The 19,847-nt window shown below is 48.3% G+C and overlaps 1 protein-coding gene across 4 annotated transcripts in view; it reads left to right on the top strand.

Annotated features, from left to right (window-relative positions):
• Positions 1–19,847, top strand: part of trim3b (tripartite motif containing 3b) — a 103,471-nt gene that overhangs the window by 9,284 nt on the left and 74,340 nt on the right. Inside the window, exon 1 of one of the 4 annotated variants that reach the window (XM_029770361.1) lies at positions 4,125–4,143. The exons of 2 other annotated variants lie outside the window; for them this stretch is intronic. The gene's annotated coding sequence lies outside the window, so the exon portion shown is untranslated. Of the gene's footprint in view, positions 1–4,124; positions 4,144–5,179; positions 5,624–19,847 lie in introns of those variants that run through there. One more of the 4 variants, XM_029770360.1, reaches the window with a different exon arrangement.

Genomic DNA, 19,847 nt, shown 5'->3' with positions numbered 1-19,847 from the left:
GTGGTTCTCTGAAATATCCATTTTCTTTTTTGTCGGGACACACACATTTCCTCCTCTCCTTCGCTACTGACTGCATGTGCTGCCACAGAGAAATAACGAATAGAACAGGCGTCACCATTCAAGTCAACAATGGCATAATGGTTGGACTTGCAGCCAGGTGGGCAGTGTGTACATAGAGGAGCAACGGATCTTTCCACACCCGGTGGGCGGAGTGTACACAGAGGAGCAAGGGAATTTTCCATGCCCAGTGGGTGAACACAGATGAGGTTGTCCAGCGCCTCCACCAAGCCCACTACAGCAGGCTCCACCCATCCTTCACCCGGTCCCAGCGGAATTCGGCTCGCGCTCCCGAGGGAGTATGATGGGACTGCTGCCGGATGCCAGGGATTCCTACTCCAGCTTGGGCTCTACCTGGTGACCGTCCACCCGGCTCCTTCGGGACGTGAGAGCGTGTTCGCCCTCGTCTCCTGCCTCTCAGGCAAAGCCCTGGGGTGGGCCAACGCCGTATGGAGTGAAGGACCATTACGCAGAGTTCACCCGCCGCTTTCGGGCTGTTTTCGACCACCCGCCTGAGGGTTGAGCGGCGGGTGAACGTCTGTTCCAACTGAAGCAGAGGACGAGGAGCGCGTAGGATTTCGCTTTGGACTTCCGGACCCTGGCCGCCAGCGCGGGATGGAACGTCAGGGCCCTGACCGATCACTACCGGTGCAGTCTGCGCGAGGACGTCCGTCGGCCTGCCGAGACACCACCCTCACGGTGGACCAGCTTGAGGACCTGTCCATCCGGCTGGACAACCTGCTGGCTACCTGCGGACGTCCGGATCGGGGCTTGTCAGTTCCATCCCCCAGCACCTCCGCTCCGACGCCCATGGAGTTGGGAGGTGCTGCACTTAGGGCAACCGGAGGAGGGGCTATTCCCTGTACCATCTGTGGCCGCAGAGGGCACTCTGCTGGTTGGTGCTGGGGGGGGTTCCTCAGGGAGTCGAGGTGAGTTGGCACCAGGCTCACCCAGAGCCCCCTGTTGCTCACATATATGTGTTAATTAAATTTCCTGAGTTTTCCCAGCATAAGGCGCTCGTAGATTCAGGCGCAGCTGGGAATTTTATTGACCGTTCATTTGCTCATAGTTTAGGGATCCCCCTTGTTCCTGTTGATATGCCATTCCCTGTGCACGCCCTATATAGTCGACCATTAGGGTCAGGGCTGATTAGGGAGGCCACCGCTCCACTTGACATGGTTACGCAGGAGGGTCACAAGGAGCGAATCAGTCTCTTCCTTATTGATTCTCCTGCGTTTCCCATGGTGTTGGGCCTGCCCTGGTTAGCCTATCATGATCCCTCTTTTTCGTTGCGAACAGAGGGCTCTCAAGGGGTGATCACGAGAGTGCTCAGGGAGGTGTGTGGGAGTTTCCATTGGTGCGACTACAGTGGAAAGTCCAGACCAGGTCTCTACCGTGCGCATTCCCTCAGAATATGTCAATTTTGCTCTCGCCTTCTGGAAGAAAAAGGCGACTCAATTACCACCCCATCGACGGGGGGATTGTGCGACAAATCTCCTGGTAGACGCAGCACTTCCCAGGAGTCACATGTATCCTCTGTCACAGGAGGAGATGGCGGCTATGGAAACATATGTCTCCAAATCCCTGGGGCAGGGATACATGCGACCCTCCACTTCACCTGCCTCCTCGAGTTTCTTTTTTGTGAAGAAGAAGGATGGAGGTCTGCGCCCGTGTTTTGACTATCAGGGTATCAATCAGATCACAGTGAGATACAGCTACCCGCTGCCTCTCATCGCCAGTGCGATTGAGTCAATGCACGGGGTGCTCTTCTTCACAAAATTGGATCTCAGGAGCGCTTACAACCTGGTGCGTATCCGGGAGGGTGACGAGTGGAAGACGGCATTTAGTACCACCTCAGGGCACTATGAGTACCTCGTCATGCCGTACTGGTTGATGAATGCTCCATCAGTCTTCCAGGCCTTTGTTGACGAGATTTTCCGGGACCTGCATGGGCAGGGTGTAGTGGTGTATATCGACGACATTCTGATATACTCTGCTACACGCGCCGAGCATGTGTCCCTGGTGTGCAGGGTGCTTGGTCGACTGTTGGAGCATGACCTGTACGTCAAGGCTGAGAAATGTCTGTTCTTCCAACAGTCCGTCTCCTTCCTAGGGTACCGCATTTCCACTTCAGGGGTGGAGATGGAGAGTGACCGCATTTCAGCCGTGTGTAATTGGCTGACTCCCATCACGGTAAATGAAGTGCAGTGGTTTCTAGGGTTTGCCAACTACTACCGGAGGTTTATCCGGGATTTTGGTCAGGTAGCAGCTCCCATTACTTCACTGCTGAAGGGGGGACCGGTGTGACTGCAGTGGTCGGCTGAGGCGGACAGGGCATTTGGTCACCTGAAGGCTCTGTTTACCTCGGCTCCCGTGCTGGCTCATCCGGATCCCTCTTTGGCGTTCATAGTGGAGTTGGACGCGTCCGAGTCTGGGATAGGAGCCGTGCTCTCTCGGCGCTCAGGCACACCACCAAAGCTCCGCCCCTGTGCTTTCTTTTCGAAGAAGCTCAGCTCAGCGGAGCGAAACTATGATGTGGGGGACCGGGAGCTGTTGGCTGTTGTCAGGGCTCTGAAGGCGTGGAGACATTGGCTCGAGGGGGCTAAACACCCTTTCCTCATCTGGACTGACCACCGCAATCTGGAGTACATCCGGGCGGCGAGGAGACTGAACCCTCGCCAGGCGAGGTGGGCCATGTTATTTACTCGTTTTGTTTTCACTCTGTCCTACAGACCAGGTTCCCAGAACGCTAAGGCAGACGCACTGTCCCGGATGTATGACACAGAGGAGCGGTCCATGGATCACACTCCCATACTTCCGGCCTCTTGCCTGGTGGCACCGGTGGTGTGGGAGCTGGACGCGGACATCGAGCGGGCGTTACGCACAGAGCCCACTCCCCTCCAATGTCCAGCTGGGCGTCTGTACGTTCCGTCTGCTGTCCGTGACCGTCTGATCTATTGGGCCCACACGTCACCCTCCTCTGGTCACCCTGGCATCGGTCGGACGGTGCGTTGCCTTAGTGGGAAGTACTGGTGGTCCACCTTGGCCAAGGACGTGAGGGTTTATGTTTCCTCCTGCTCGGTGTGCGCCCAGTGTAAGGCTCCCAGGCACCTGCCCAGAGGGAAGTTACAACCCCTAACAGTTTCACAACGACCGTGGTCACACTTGTCGGTGGACTTCCTGACGGATCGTCCTCCCTCACAGGGCAACACCACGATCCTGGTCGTTGTGGATTGGTTTTCTATGTCCTGCCGTCTCCTCCCTTTGCCCGGTCTCCCTACGGCCCTACAGACTGCGGAGGCCCTGTTCACTCACATCTTCCAGCACTATGGGGTGCCTGATGACATAGTCTCTGATCGGGGTCCCCAGTTCACGTCCAGGGTCTGGAGAGCGTTCATGGAACGTCTGGGGGTCTCGGTCAGCCTCACCTCAGGTTTTCACCCCGAGAGTAACGGGCAGGTGGAGAGAGTAAACCAGGATGTGGGTAGGTTTCTGCGGTCTTATTACCAGGACCGGCCGGGGGAGTGGGCGGCATTCATCCCCTGGGCAGAGATGGCCCAAAACTCACTCCGCCACTCTTCCACTAACCTCTCTCCCTTCCAGTGCGTACTGGGGTATCAGCCGGTTCTGGCATCTTGGTATCAGAGCCAGATCGAAGCTCTTGCGGTGGACGAATGGTTTAAGCGCTCGGAGGAGACCTGGGACGCTGCCCGCGTGCACCTGCAACGGACCGTGATGCGGCAGAAGGCGAGCGCCGACCGCCACTGCAGTGAGGCCCCGGTGTTCGCACTGGGGGACCGGGTCTGGCTCTCGACCCAAAACCTGCCCCTCCACCTGCCCTGCCGAAAGCTGGGTCCGCGGTTTGTGGGGCCATTCAAAGTCCTGAGGAAAGTGAACGAGGTATGCTACAGGTTACAGCTTCCCCCAGATTACCGTATTAATCCCTCATTCCATGTGTCTCTCCTCAGGCTGGTGGTGGCTGGTCCACTCCAGGAGTCTGAGGTGCAGGAGGTTCCTCCACTCCCTCTGGACATCGAGGGGGCCCCGGGGTATGCTGTTCGAGCCATCCTGGACTCAAGGCGTCGGGTGAGGGGCCTTCAGTACCTCGTGGAGTGGGAGGGGTACGGTCCGGAGGAGAGATGCTGGGTGCCGGTGGAGGACGTCTTGGACCCTTCGTTGCTGCGGGAGTTCCACCGTCTCCACCCGGATCGCCCTGCACCTCATCCTCCGGGTCGTCCCCGAGGTCGGTGTCGCAAGGGGGGGGTACTGTCACGACTTCCGCCGAAGTCTGTCCCTCTCCTTGTTCGGGGGGCGTTCGGCGGTCGACGTCACCGGCCTTCTAGCCATCGCCGATCCACTTTCCATTTTCCATTTGTTTTGTCTTTGTCATACACACCTGGTGTCAATCCCCCAATTACTTGTTCATTATTTAACCCTCTGTTCCCCCATGTTTGTTTGTGAGTAATTGTTTGGTTGTAAGACGGTCCGTTATGTGGGCTCGCTTTATTGTATTATATTTGTCTATTTTGAGTAAATTACGTTTATTTACTCATATCTGCTGTCCTGCGCCTGACTTCTCTACACAAGCTACACACAGGCCACATTACACAGAGGTCTTAGTTAGTCAATTTGACATATAAATAAGATGTTTTGGTGCAGTATTTCTGAAGTGAAAAAAATGGGCATGACATCTAGTCATCTCTCGTTGAATGACAACAAACCCTTCTTTGAAGAATCCCTTCTGTTAACCAATCACGGGCGAAGGAGTGTAGACTTCAGATACCACACACACACACACACACACACACACACACACACACACACACACACACACACACACACACACACACACACACACACACACACACACACACACACACACACACACACACACAGTATGTCTTTGTACTGTTCTCAGGTGATTAGTTAGTTGTGGGGCAGAAGCAGGTCAACAGTCTGACCAACAGGCTCTCTGTGTGTGTGTGTGTGTGTGTGTGTGTGTGTGTGTGTGTGTGTGTGTGTGTGTGTGTGTGTGTGTGTGTGTGTGTGTGTGTGTGTGTGTGTGTGTGTGTGTGTGTGTGTGTGTGTGTGTGTGTGTGTGTGTGTGTGTGTGTGTGTGTGTGTGTGTGTGCGCACACGCCTTATCCTCTACACACCACCACCCTTGTTAATAGGCAAATCCAGGATAGCTTTGTAGGGGACAAAGTCCAAAAACACACAACAAAAAAATCACACTGAACCAGTTTGATCGTTCACATTTCAGTTCAGCTGTACATCTTGTTTTCTATCTGTTGTACTAGTGACAGTGACACAGAAATCAAAATGGATGCTATTGGTTTGGTTGAAGTGTTGTTGTTTGAGTCCAATGTATTTGGCTGATGAAGAGGCCACAGGGTGAGGACTTTGTTTCTCTTGATTTCTGGGTCTTAGACACCTACACCAGGTCATTGTTGGACGCCCTCCTATTCGCTTTCCTTATGGATTCCATTCCTGGTCATGTTTTGTGATTTTCTCTGGGCCTCTCCGGACTGCGTGGTCTACCCATCTCCAATCCTGCTCTTGAATGGTACCCGACTTCGTTTTAGTTTCTTTCGTATATATATATATATTAGAAATCTGCTCAGGCCGCTTTATACTCAAGATTAGTCTAATACCTGCATGTCTCTGCTCCATAGAGTAGTACACACGTCATGTTGAATAACGCTTGGTTTTGAGTTTTGAGTGAGATGTTTCTGTTTTTCTAAGTAGCCGTGGTGAACAGGTGGAGCTCCTTCCCCGTTCTTCTGTTAACGTCAACATCCACTCCCCTCCACTACAGGTTAGAATACCGCGGAAGGATACGTCATGTGATTGACTTCAATGGGTTGTTCCTCCAGGAGATTTGATTGCACACTAACTGTAGGATAGAGTGTAAATTAATCTGTCTGGCTTGGTGTCAGTCTGTCATGTCTGTCTGTATGTGATTGGATGGGTAGTATATAGGGTGGTAGTATATAGGGTAGGTAGTGTATAGGGTGGGTAGTGTATAGGGTGGGAAGTGTATAGGGTGGGTAGTATATAGGGTGGTAGAGTATAGGGTGGGTAGTATATAGGGTGGGTAGTATATAGGGTGGTAGAGTATAGGGTGGGTAGTGTATAGGGTGGTAGAGTATAGGGTGGGTAGTGTATAGGGTGGTAGAGTATAGGGTGGGTAGTATATAGGGTGGTAGAGTATAGGGTGGTAGTGTATAGGGTGGGTAGTATATAGGGTGGGTAGTATATAGGGTGGTAGTATATAGGGTGGTAGTGTATAGGGTGGGTAGTGTATAGGGTGGGTAGTGTATAGGGTGGTAGTATATAGGGTGGTAGTGTAGAGGGTGGTAGTATATAGGGTGGTAGTGTATAGGGTGGGTAGTGTATAGGGTGGGTAGTGCATAGGGTGGTAGTATATAGGGTGGGTAGTATATAGGGTGGTAGTGTAGAGGGTGGTAGTATATAGGGTGGTAGTGTAGAGGGTGGGTAGTATATAGGGTGGTAGTATATAGGGTGGTAGTGTATAGGGTGGATAGTATATAGGGTGGTAGTGTATAGGGTGGGTAGTGTAGGGTTGGTAGTATATAGGGTGGTAGTATATAGGGTGGTAGTGTATAGGGTGGTAGTATATAAGGTGGTAGTGTATAGGGTGGTAGTATATAGGGTGGTAGTATATAGGGTGGTAGTGTATAGGGTGGGTAGTATATAGGGTGGTAGTGTATAGGGTGGTAGTGTATAGGGTGGTAGTATATAGGGTGGTAGTGTAGAGGGTGGTAGTGTAGAGGGTGGGTAGTATATAGGGTGGTAGTATATAGGGTGGTAGTGTATAGGGTGGGTAGTATATATAGGGTGGTAGTGTATAGGGTGGGTAGTATATAGGGTGGTAGTATATAGGGTGGTACTGTATAGGGTGGTAGTGTATAGGGTGGGTAGTGTATAGGGTGGTAGTATATAGGGTGGTACTGTATAGGGTGGTAGTATATAGGGTGGGTAGTATATAGGGTGGTAGTGTATAGGGTGGTAGTGTATAGGGTGGTAGTGTATAGGGTGGTAGTATATAGGGTGGTAGTATATAGTGTCTGTCTCTATCTCGTGTTTTGTGTGTGTTAGTGTTTGTGTTATTGTGTGTTAGTGTGTGTTTGTTAGTGTGTGTTTGTGTGTGTTACTGTGTGTGTGTTACTGTGTGTTTGTCTGTGTTACTGTGTGTGTTAGTGTGTGTGTGTTGGTGTGTGTTGGTGTGTGTTGGTGTGTGTTAGTGTGTGTGTGTGTGTGTGTGTGTGTGTGTGTGTGTGTATGTGTGTATGTGTTAGCATGTGTTTTTTAGTGTGTGTGTGTGTGTGTGTGTGTGTGTGTGTGTATGTGTGTATGTGTTAGCATGTGTTTTTTAGTGTGTGTGTGTGTGTGTGTGTGTGTGTGTGTGTGTGTGTGTGTGTGTGTGTGTGTGTGTGTGTGTGTGTGTGTGTGTGTGTGTGTGTTAGTGTGTGTGTGTGTGTTCAGGGCAGAGGTTGATATCTCCATGCCTATATCAGGCATATTTATCTCCCCTCGTCATCACTCTCCTCCAGAGGTTACACGTGACTCCCCTCTTTCTGCTAAGCCCTAAACACAGCCAAAGAACGCTGTGACAACACTCTCAGAGGGAGAGAGAGAGGGAGGGAGAGAGAGGGAGGGAGAGAGAGGGAGGGAGAGAGAGGGAGAGAGAAGGAGGGAGAGAGAGAGAGGTTAATGTGTATGATGGGTAGTGTATAGGGTGGTAGTGTGTAGGGTGGGTAGTATATAGGGTGGTAGTGTATAGGGTGGTAGTGTAGAGGGTGGTAGTGTATAGGGTGGTAGTGTATAGGGTGGTAGTATATAGGGGTGGTAGTGTATAGGGTGGTAGTGTATAGGGTGGTAGTGTATTGGGTGGCAGTATATAGGGTGGGTAGTGTATAGGGTGGTAGTGTATAGGGTGGGTAGTGTATAGGGTGGTAGTATATAGGGTGGTAGTGTATAGGGTGGTAGTGTATAGGGTGGTAGTATATAGGGTGGGTAGTGTATAGGGTGGGTAGTGTATAGGGTGGGTAGTGTATAGGGTGGTAGTGTATAGGGTGATAGTGTATAGGGTGGTAGTGTATAGGGTGGTAGTGTATTGGGTGGCAGTATATAGGGTGGGTAGTATATAGGGTGGGTAGTATATAGGGTGGTAGTGTATAGGGTGGTAGTATATAGGGTGGGTAGTGTATAGGGTGGGTAGTGTATAGGGTGGGTAGTGTATAGGGTGGTAGTGTATTGGGTGGCAGTGTATAGGGTGGGTAGTATATAGGGTGGTAGTATATAGGGTGGTAGTATAAAGGGTGGTAGTGTATAGGGTGGTAGTGTATAGGGTGGTAGTATATAGGGTGGTAGTATATAGGGTGGGTAGTGTATAGGGTGGGTAGTATATAGGGTGGTAGTGTATAGGGTGGGTAGTATATAGGGTGGTAGTATATAGGGTGGGTAGTGTATAGGGTGGTAGTGTATAGGGTGGGGTAGTATATAGGGTGGGTAGTATATAGGGTGGGTAGTATATAGGGTGGTAGTGTATAGGGTGGGTAGTGTATAGGGTGGGTAGTATATAGGGTGGTAGTATATAGGGTGGTAGTGTATAGGGTGGTAGTGTATAGGGTGGTAGTGTATAGGGTGGGTAGTATATAGGGTGGTAGTATATAGGGTGGTAGTATATAGGGTGGGTAGTATATAGGGTGGTAGTATATAGGGTGGGTAGTGTATAGGGTGGGTAGTATATAGGGTGGTAGTATATAGGGTGGTAGTGTATAGGGTGGGTAGTATATAGGGTGGTAGTATATAGGGTGGTAGTATATAGGGTGGTAGTGTATAGGGTGGTAGTGTATAGGGTGGTAGTGTATTGGGTGGTAGTGTATAGGGTGGTAGTGCATTGGATTGTAGTGTATTGGGTGGTAGTGTATAGCGTGGTAGTGTATTGGGTGGTAGTGTATTGGGTGACAGTATATAGCGTGGTAGCGTATTGTGTGGTAGTGTATTGGGTGGTACTGTATTGGGTGGCAGTATATAGGGTGGTAGTGTATAGGGTGGGTAGTGTATAGGGTGGTAGTGTATAGGGTGGTAGTGTATTGGGTGGTAGTGTATTGGGTGGCAGTATATAGGGTGGTAGTGTATTGGGTGGTAGTGTATAGGGTGGTAGTATATAGGGTGGTAGTGTATTGGGTGGTAGTGTATAGGGTGGGTAGTATATAGGGTGGGTAGTATATAGGGTGGTAGTGCATTGGGTGGGTAGTGTATTAGGTGGGTAGTGTATAGGGTGGTAGTGTATAGGGTGGTAGTGTATAGGGTGGTAGTGCATTGGGTGGGGTAGTGTATTAGGTGGGTAGTGTATAGGGTGGTAGTGTATAGGGTGGTAGTGTATAGGGTGGTAGTATATAGGGTGGGTAGTATATAGGGTGGGTAGTATATAGGGTGGGTAGTATATAGGGTGGTAGTGTATAGGGTGGTAGTGTATTGGGTGGAAGTGTAGAGGGTGGTAGTGTATAGGGTGGTAGTGTATAGGGTGGTAGTGTATAGGTTGGTAGTGTATAGGGTGGGTAGTGTATAGGGTGGGTAGTGTATAGGGTGGGTAGTATATAGGATGGTAGTGTATAGGGTGGTAGTGTATAGGGTGGGTAGTGTATTGGGTGGGTAGTGTATAGGGTGGTAGTGTATAGGGTGGTGGTGTATAGGGTGGTAGTATATAGGGTGGTAGTATATAGGGTGGGTAGTGTATAGGGTGGGTAGTGTATAGGGTGGGTAGTATATAGGTTGGTAGTATATAGGGTGGTAGTATATAGTGTGGGTAGTATATAGGGTGGTAGTATATAGGGTGGTAGTGTATAGGGTGGGTAGTGTATAGGGTGGTAGTGTATAGGGTGGGTAGTATATAGGGTGGTAGTATACAGGGTGGTGGTGTATAGGGTGGTAGTATATAGGGTGGGTAGTATATAGGGTGGGTAGTATATAGGGTGGGTAGTGTATAGGGTGTTAGTGTACTGTGGGTAGTATATAGGGTGGTAGTATATAGGGTGGTAGTGTATAGGGTGGTAGTATATAGGGTTGGTAGTGAATAGGGTGGTAGTGAATAGGGTGGGTAGTGTAGGGTGGGTAGTATATAGGGTGGTAGTATATAGGGTGGTAGTATATAGGGTGGTAGTGTATAGGGTGGTAGTATATAGGGTGGGTAGTATATAGGGTGGTAGTGTATAGGGTGGGTAGTGTATAGGGTGGGTAGTGTATAGGGTGGTAGTATATAGGGTGGGTAGTGTATAGGGTGGGTAGTGTATAGGGTGGTAGTGTATAGGGTGGTAGTATATAGGGTGGTAGTGTATAGGGTGGTAGTATATAGGGTGGGTAGTATATAGGGTGGTAGTGTATAGGGTGGGTAGTGTATAGGGTGGTAGTATATAGGGTGGGTAGTATATAGGGTGGTAGTGTAGAGGGTGGTAGTATATAGGGTGGTAGTGTATAGGGTGGGTAGTGTATAGGGTGGGTAGTGTATAGGGTGGTAGTATATAGGGTGGGTAGTGCATAGGGTGGGTAGTATATAGGGTGGTAGTGTATAGGGTGGGTAGTGTAGGGTTGGTAGTATATAGGGTGGTAGTATATAGGGTGGTAGTATATAGGGTGGTAGTATATAGGGTGGGTTGTATATAGGGTGGTGGTGTATAGGGTGGTAGTATATAGGGTGGTAGTGTATAGGGTGGTAGTGTATAGGGTGGTTGGTGTATAGGGTGGTAGTATATAGGGTGGTAGTGTATAGGGTGGGTAGTGTATAGGGTGGTAGTATATAGGGTGGGTTGTATATAGGGTGGTGGTGTATAGGGTGGTAGTATATAGGGTGGTAGTGTATAGGGTGGTAGTGTATAGGGTGGTTGGTGTATAGGGTGGTAGTATATAGGGTGGTAGTGTATAGGGTGGGTAGTGTATAGGGTGGTAGTGTATTGGGTGGTAGTGTATTGGGTGGTAGTATATAGGGTGGTAGTATATAGGGTGGGGTAGTGTATAGGGTGGTAGTATATAGGGTGGGTAGTGTATAGGGTGGGTAGTGTATAGGGTGGGTATTATATAGGGTGGTAGTATATAAGGTGGGTAGTATATAGGGTGGTAGTGTATAAGGTGGGAGTGTATTGGGTGGTAGTGTATAGGGTGGTAGTGTATAGGGTGGTAGTGTATAGGGTGGTAGTATATAGGGTGGGTAGTATATAGGGTGGTAGTATATAGGGTGGTAGTGTATAGGGTGGGTTGTATATAGGGTGGTGGTGTATAGGGTGGTAGTATATAGGGTGGTAGTGTATAGGGTGGTAGTATATAGGGTGGTTGGTGTATAGGGTGGTAGTATATAGGGTGGTAGTGTATAGGGTGGGTAGTGTATAGGGTGGTAGTGTATTGGGTGGTAGTATATAGGGTGGGTAGTGTATAGGGTGGTAGTATATAGGGTGGGTGGTGTATAGGGTGGGTAGTGTATAGGGTGGGTAGTATATAGGGTGGTAGTATATAAGGTGGGTAGTGTATTGGGTGGTAGTATATAGGGTGGGTAGTGTATAGGGTGGGTAGTGTATAGGGTGGGTAGTATATAGGGTGGGTAGTATATAGGGTGGTAGTGTATAAGGTGGGTAGTGTATTGGGTGGTAGTATATAGGGTGGGTAGTGTATAGGGTGGGTAGTGAATAGGGTGGGTAGTATATAGGGTGGTAGTGTATAGGGTGGTAGTGTATAGGGTGGGTAGTGTATAGGGTGGTAGTGTATAGGGTGGTAGTGTATAGGGTGGTAGTGTATAGGGTGGTAGTATATAGGGTGGGTAGTGTATAGGGTGGGTAGTGTATAGGGTGGGTAGTGTATAGGGTGGTAGTGTATTGGGTGGCAGTATATAGGGTGGGTAGTATATAGGGTGGGTAGTATATAGGGTGGTAGTGTATAGGGTGGTAGTATATAGGGTGGGTAGTGTATAGGGTGGGTAGTGTATAGGGTGGGTAGTGTATAGGGTGGTAGTGTATTGGGTGGCAGTGTATAGGGTGGGTAGTATATAGGGTGGTAGTATATAGGGTGGTAGTATAAAGGGTGGTAGTGTATAGGGTGGTAGTGTATAGGGTGGTAGTATATAGGGTGGTAGTATATAGGGTGGGTAGTGTATAGGGTGGGTAGTATATAGGGTGGTAGTGTATAGGGTGGGTAGTATATAGGGTGGTAGTATATAGGGTGGGTAGTGTATAGGGTGGTAGTGTATAGGGTGGGTAGTATATAGGGTGGGTAGTATATAGGGTGGGTAGTATATAGGGTGGTAGTGTATAGGGTGGGTAGTGTATAGGGTGGGTAGTATATAGGGTGGTAGTATATAGGGTGGTAGTGTATAGGGTGGTAGTGTATAGGGTGGTAGTGTATAGGGTGGGTAGTATATAGGGTGGTAGTATATAGGGTGGTAGTATATAGGGTGGGTAGTATATAGGGTGGTAGTATATAGGGTGGGTAGTGTATAGGGTGGGTAGTATATAGGGTGGTAGTATATAGGGTGGTAGTGTATAGGGTGGGTAGTATATAGGGTGGTAGTATATAGGGTGGTAGTATATAGGGTGGTAGTGTATAGGGTGGTAGTGTATAGGGTGGTAGTGTATTGGGTGGTAGTGTATAGGGTGGTAGTGCATTGGATTGTAGTGTATTGGGTGGTAGTGTATAGCGTGGTAGTGTATTGGGTGGTAGTGTATTGGGTGACAGTATATAGGGTGGTAGTGTATTGGGTGGTAGTGTATTGGGTGGTACTGTATTGGGTGGCAGTATATAGGGTGGTAGTGTATAGGGTGGGTAGTGTATAGGGTGGTAGTGTATAGGGTGGTAGTGTATTGGGTGGTAGTGTATTGGGTGGCAGTATATAGGGTGGTAGTGTATTGGGTGGTAGTGTATAGGGTGGTAGTATATAGGGTGGTAGTGTATTGGGTGGTAGTGTATAGGGTGGGTAGTATATAGGGTGGGTAGTATATAGGGTGGTAGTGCATTGGGTGGGTAGTGTATTAGGTGGGTAGTGTATAGGGTGGTAGTGTATAGGGTGGTAGTGTATAGGGTGGTAGTGCATTGGGTGGGTAGTGTATTAGGTGGGTAGTGTATAGGGTGGTAGTGTATAGGGTGGTAGTGTATAGGGTGGTAGTATATAGGGTGGGTAGTATATAGGGTGGGTAGTATATAGGGTGGGTAGTATATAGGGTGGTAGTGTATAGGGTGGTAGTGTATTGGGTGGAAGTGTAGAGGGTGGTAGTGTATAGGGTGGTAGTGTATAGGGTGGTAGTGTATAGGTTGGTAGTGTATAGGGTGGGTAGTGTATAGGGTGGGTAGTGTATAGGGTGGGTAGTATATAGGATGGTAGTGTATAGGGTGGTAGTGTATAGGGTGGGTAGTGTATTGGGTGGGTAGTGTATAGGGTGGTAGTGTATAGGGTGGTGGTGTATAGGGTGGTAGTATATAGGGTGGTAGTATATAGGGTGGGTAGTGTATAGGGTGGGTAGTGTATAGGGTGGGTAGTATATAGGTTGGTAGTATATAGGGTGGTAGTATATAGTGTGGGTAGTATATAGGGTGGTAGTATATAGGGTGGTAGTGTATAGGGTGGTAGTGTATAGGGTGGTAGTGTATAGGGTGGGTAGTATATAGGGTGGGTAGTATACAGGGTGGTGGTGTATAGGGTGGTAGTATATAGGGTGGGTAGTATATAGGGTGGGTAGTATATAGGGTGGGTAGTGTATAGGGTGTTAGTGTACTGTGGGTAGTATATAGGGTGGTAGTATATAGGGTGGTAGTGTATAGGGTGGTAGTATATAGGGTTGGTAGTGAATAGGGTGGTAGTGAATAGGGTGGGTAGTGTAGGGTGGGTAGTATATAGGGTGGTAGTATATAGGGTGGTAGTATATAGGGTGGTAGTGTATAGGGTGGTAGTATATAGGGTGGGTAGTATATAGGGTGGTAGTGTATAGGGTGGGTAGTGTATAGGGTGGGTAGTGTATAGGGTGGTAGTATATAGGGTGGGTAGTGTATAGGGTGGGTAGTGTATAGGGTGGTAGTGTATAGGGTGGTAGTATATAGGGTGGTAGTGTATAGGGTGGTAGTATATAGGGTGGGTAGTATACAGGGTGGTAGTGTATAGGGTGGGTAGTGTATAGGGTGGTAGTATATAGGGTGGGTAGTATATAGGGTGGTAGTGTAGAGGGTGGTAGTATATAGGGTGGTAGTGTATAGGGTGGGTAGTGTATAGGGGTGGGTAGTGTATAGGGTGGTAGTATATAGGGTGGGTAGTGCATAGGGTGGGTAGTATATAGGGTGGTAGTGTATAGGGTGGGTAGTGTAGGGTTGGTAGTATATAGGGTGGTAGTATATAGGGTGGTAGTATATAGGGTGGTAGTATATAGGGTGGTAGTATATAGGGTGGGTTGTATATAGGGTGGTGGTGTATAGGGTGGTAGTATATAGGGTGGTAGTGTATAGGGTGGTAGTGTATAGGGTGGTTGGTGTATAGGGTGGTAGTATATAGGGTGGTAGTGTATAGGGTGGGTAGTGTATAGGGTGGTAGTATATAGGGTGGGTTGTATATAGGGTGGTGGTGTATAGGGTGGTAGTATATAGGGTGGTAGTGTATAGGGTGGTAGTGTATAGGGTGGTTGGTGTATAGGGTGGTAGTATATAGGGTGGTAGTGTATAGGGTGGGTAGTGTATAGGGTGGTAGTGTATTGGGTGGTAGTGTATTGGGTGGTAGTATATAGGGTGGTAGTATATAGGGTGGGTAGTGTATAGGGTGGTAGTATATAGGGTGGGTAGTGTATAGGGTGGGTAGTGTATAGGGTGGGTAGTATATAGGGTGGTAGTATATAAGGTGGGTAGTATATAGGGTGGTAGTGTATAAGGTGGGAGTGTATTGGGTGGTAGTGTATAGGGTGGTAGTGTATAGGGTGGTAGTGTATAGGGTGGTAGTATATAGGGTGGGTAGTATATAGGGTGGTAGTATATAGGGTGGTAGTGTATAGGGTGGGTTGTATATAGGGTGGTGGTGTATAGGGTGGTAGTATATAGGGTGGTAGTGTATAGGGTGGTAGTATATAGGGTGGTTGGTGTATAGGGTGGTAGTATATAGGGTGGTAGTGTATAGGGTGGGTAGTGTATAGGGTGGTAGTGTATTGGGTGGTAGTATATAGGGTGGGTAGTGTATAGGGTGGTAGTATATAGGGTGGGTGGTGTATAGGGTGGGTAGTGTATAGGGTGGGTAGTATATAGGGTGGTAGTATATAAGGTGGGTAGTGTATTGGGTGGTAGTATATAGGGTGGGTAGTGTATAGGGTGGGTAGTGTATAGGGTGGGTAGTATATAGGGTGGGTAGTATATAGGGTGGTAGTGTATAAGGTGGGTAGTGTATTGGGTGGTAGTATATAGGGTGGGTAGTGTATAGGGTGGGTAGTGTATAGGGTGGGTAGTATATAGGGTGGTAGTGTATAGGGTGGTAGTGTATAGGGTGGTAGTATATAGGGTGGTAGTATATAGGGTGGGTTGTATATAGGGTGGTGGTGTATAGGGTGGTAGTATATAGGGTGGTAGTGTATAGGGTGGTAGTGTATAGGGTGGTAGTGTATAGGGTGGGTAGTGTATAGGGTGGGTAGTATATAGGGTGGTAGTGTATTGGGTGGTAGTGTATTGGGTGGCAGTATATAGGGTGGTAGTGTATAGGGTGGTAGTGTAGAGGGTGGTAGTGTATAGAGGGTAGTGTATAGGGTGGTAGTGTATTGGGTGGTAGTGTATTGGGTGGGTAGTATATAGGGTGGTAGTGTATTGGGTGGTAGTGTATTGGGTGGCAGTATATAGGGTGGTAGTGTATAGGGTGGTAGTGTAGAGGGTGGGTTGTATATAGGGTGGTAGTGTATTGGGTGGTAGTGTATTGGGTGGTAGTGTATAGGGTGGTAGTGTATAGGGTGGTAGTGTATAGGGTGGTAGTGTATTGGGTGGTAGTGTATAGGGTGGTAGTGTATAGGGTGGTAGTGTATAGGGTGGTAGTGTATAGGGTGGTAGTATATAGGGTGGGTAGTATATAGGGTGGTAGTGTATAGGGTGGGTAGTGCATAGGGTGGTAGTGTATTGGGTGGTAGTGTATTGGGTGGGTAGTGTATAGGGTGGTAGTATATAGGGTGGGTAGTGTATAGGGTGGGTAGTGTATAGGGTGGGTAGTATATAGGGTGGTAGTGTATAGGGTGGGTAGTGTATAGGGTGGTAGTGTATAGGGTGGTAGTATATAGGGTGGGTAGTATATAGGGTGGTAGTATATAGGGTGGTGGTGTATAGGGTGGTAGTGTATAGGGTGGGTAGTATATAGGGTGGTAGTATATAGGGTGGTAGTGTATAGGGTGATAGTGTATAGGGTGGGTAGTGTATAGGGTGGTAGTATATAGGGTGGTAGTGTATTGGGTGGGTAGTATATAGGGTGGTAGTATATAGGGTGGTAGTGTATTGGGTGGGTAGTGTATAGGGTGGTAGAGTATAGGGTGGGTAGTGTATAGGGTGGTAGTATATAGGGTGGGTAGTGTATAGGGTGGTAGTATATAGGGTGGTAGTGTATAGGGTGGGTAGTATATAGGGTGGTAGTATATAGGGTGGTAGTGTATAGGGTGATAGTGTATAGGGTGGGTAGTGTATAGGGTGGTAGTATATAGGGTGGTAGTGTATTGGGTGGGTAGTATATAGGGTGGTAGTATATAGGGTGGTAGTGTATTGGGTGGGTAGTATATAGGGTGGTAGTATATAGGGTGGTAGTGTATTGGGTGGGTAGTATATAGGGTGGTAGTGTATTGGGTGGGTAGTATATAGGGTGGTAGTATATAGGGTGGTAGTGTATTGGGTGGGTAGTATATAGGGTGGTAGTATATAGGGTGGTAGTATATAGTGTGGGTAGTATATATGGTGGGTAGTATATAGGGTGGTAGTATATAGGGTGGGTAGTGTATAGGGTGGTAGTATATAGGGTGGGTAGTATATAGGGTGGGTAGTGTTATATATAGAGAGAGAGAGAGAGAGTGAAAGAGGGAAAAGAACAGAAAGAGAGAGTGTATGTTTTTGTGTGTGTTCGTGCGTACGTGCGTAAATATATGCTTGTATGCATGTATGCATATGTGTGTGTGTGTCTGTTTGTGCGTGTGTGTGTGCGTGTGTCTGTGCGTGTGCGTGTGTATGTGTGCGCGTGTATGTATGTATGTGTGTGTGTGCGTGTGTGTGTGTGTGTGTGTGTGTCTGTGTGTGCGCGTGTGCGTGTGTGTGTGTCTGTGTGTGTGTCTGTGTGTGTGTGTGCGCGTGTGCGTGTGCGTGTGTGCGCGTGTGTGTATGTATGTGTGTGTGTGTGTGCGCGTGTGTGTGTGTGTGTGTGTGCGTGTGCGTGCGCCTGCGTGTGCGTGTGCGTGTGTGTGTGTGTGTGTGTGTGTGTGTGTGTGTGTGTGTGTGTCTGTGTGTGTGTGTGTGTGTGTGTGCGTGTGTCTGTGTGCGTGTGCGTGTGCGTGCGCCTGCGTGTGTGTGTGTGTGTGTGTGTGTGTGTGTGTGTGTGTGTGTGTGTGTGTGTGTGTGTGTGTGTGTGTTATCCAGATCAGCGTCAGAACGGTTACAGCAGATAGTCTGCTCCAGATTTAGAACTCCAGTATATATATATGGCAGATGTGCAGAATGGGTGTGTGGGGGTGGGGGGACGAATGTTTGTTTGTTTATGCTTGCATGTGCATGTGTGCGTGTGTGTGTGTGTGTGTGTGTGCATGTGTGTGTGTGTGTGTTTTAATGTGTGTCAGGAATATTAATTGTAAATCACCTGACCCACTGGGAATTCTTCTAGTTCCTCAAACAGCATCTAAAAACGACACGTTACTCCAAGTACATATTTGTTCTGCTCGTGGGAATCTAACCCACAATCCTGGTGTTGTAAACGCCATGCTTTACAAACCACACGGGACAATCTATAGTGATATGAAGTGAATTTAACAGATGACGTCAATAAGGGATCATAGCTTTCACCTGGATTCACCTGGCCAGTCTGTGTCATGGAAAGAGCAGGTGTTCTTAATGTTTTGTACACTCAGTATGTGCTATACACTCTTCTTGTTATGTGAGGTTTGTGTCACTTGACCTATTTGTGTGTATGTGTGTGTTTAAAAAAAACTATATATATATTTAACCTTTATTTAACTAGGCAAGTAAGTTAAGAACAAATTCTTATTTACAATGACGTCCTACCAAAAAGCAAAAGGCCTCCTGCGGGGACGGGGACTGGAATTAAAAATAAAAAATATATTGTAAAAAAATATAGGACAAAACACACATCACGACAAGAGAGACAACACAACACTACATAAAGAGAGATCTAAGACAACAGCATAGCAAGGCAGGAACACATGACAACACAGCATAGTAGCGACACAACATGGTAGCAGAACAACATGGTAGCAGAACAACATGTCAACAACATGGTAGCAGCACAACATGGTAGCAGCACAACATGACAAAAACATGGTAGCAACACAACACGGTAGCAACACAACATGGTAGAAACACAACATAACAACAACATGGTAGCAACACAACAACAACATGGTAGCAGCACAACATAACAACAACATGGTAGCAACACAACATGACAAAAACATGGTAGCAACACAACACGGTAGCAACACAACATGGTAGAAACACAACATAACAACAACATGGTAGCAACACAACAACAACATGGTAGCAGCACAACATAACAACAACATTGTAGCAACACAACATGACAACAACATGGTAGAAAACACAACATGGTAGAAACACAACATGGTAGCAGCACATGGTACAAGCATTACTGGGCACAGACAACAGCACAAAGGGCAAGAAGGTAGAGACAACAATACATCACGGGAAGCAGCCACAACTGTCAGTAAGAGTGTCCATGATTGAGTCTTTGAATGAAGAGATGGAGATAAAACTGTCCAGTTTGAGTGTTTGTTGCAGCTCGTTCCAGGCGCTGGCTGCAGCGAACTGAAAAGACGAGCGACCCAGTGATGTGTGTACTTTGGGGACCTTTAACAGAATGTGACTGGCAAAACGGGTGTTGTATGTGGAGGATGAGGGCTGCAGTAGATATCTCAGATAGGGGGGAGTGAAGCCTAAGTAAATACAAATGCAAATACAGTCCCCACCACTACTCACAACCACAGGCCCACTGGTACTCACAACCACAGGCCCACTGGTACTCACAACCACAGGCCCACTGGTACTCACAACCACAGGCCCACTGGTACTCACAACCACAGGCCCACCACTACTCACAACCACAGGCCCACTGGTACTCACAACCACAGGCCCACTGGTACTCACAACCACAGGCCCACTGGTACTCACAACCACAGGCCCACTGGTACTCACAACCACAGGCCCACTGGTACTCACAGCCACAGGCCCACCACTACTCACAACCACAGGCCCACTGGTACTCACAACCACAGGCCCACTGGTACTCACAACCACAGGCCCACTGGTACTCACAACCACAGGCCCCACCACTACTCACAACCACAGGCCCACCACTACTCATAACCACAGGCCCACTGGTACTCATAACCACAGGCCCACTGGTACTCACAACCACAGGCTCACTGGTACTCATAACCACAGGCCCACTGGTACTCATAACCACAGGCCCACTGGTACTCACAACCACAGGCCCCACCCCTACTCATAACCACAGGCCCCACCACTACTCACAACCACAGGCCCACTGG

This window comes from Salmo trutta, chromosome 12, assembly GCF_901001165.1.
Source record: "Salmo trutta chromosome 12, fSalTru1.1, whole genome shotgun sequence".
Taxonomy (NCBI): Eukaryota; Metazoa; Chordata; class Actinopteri; order Salmoniformes; family Salmonidae; genus Salmo; species Salmo trutta.
Note: the sequence above shows the minus strand (reverse complement) of the source record. Positions and strands in the feature narration are given on the sequence as shown.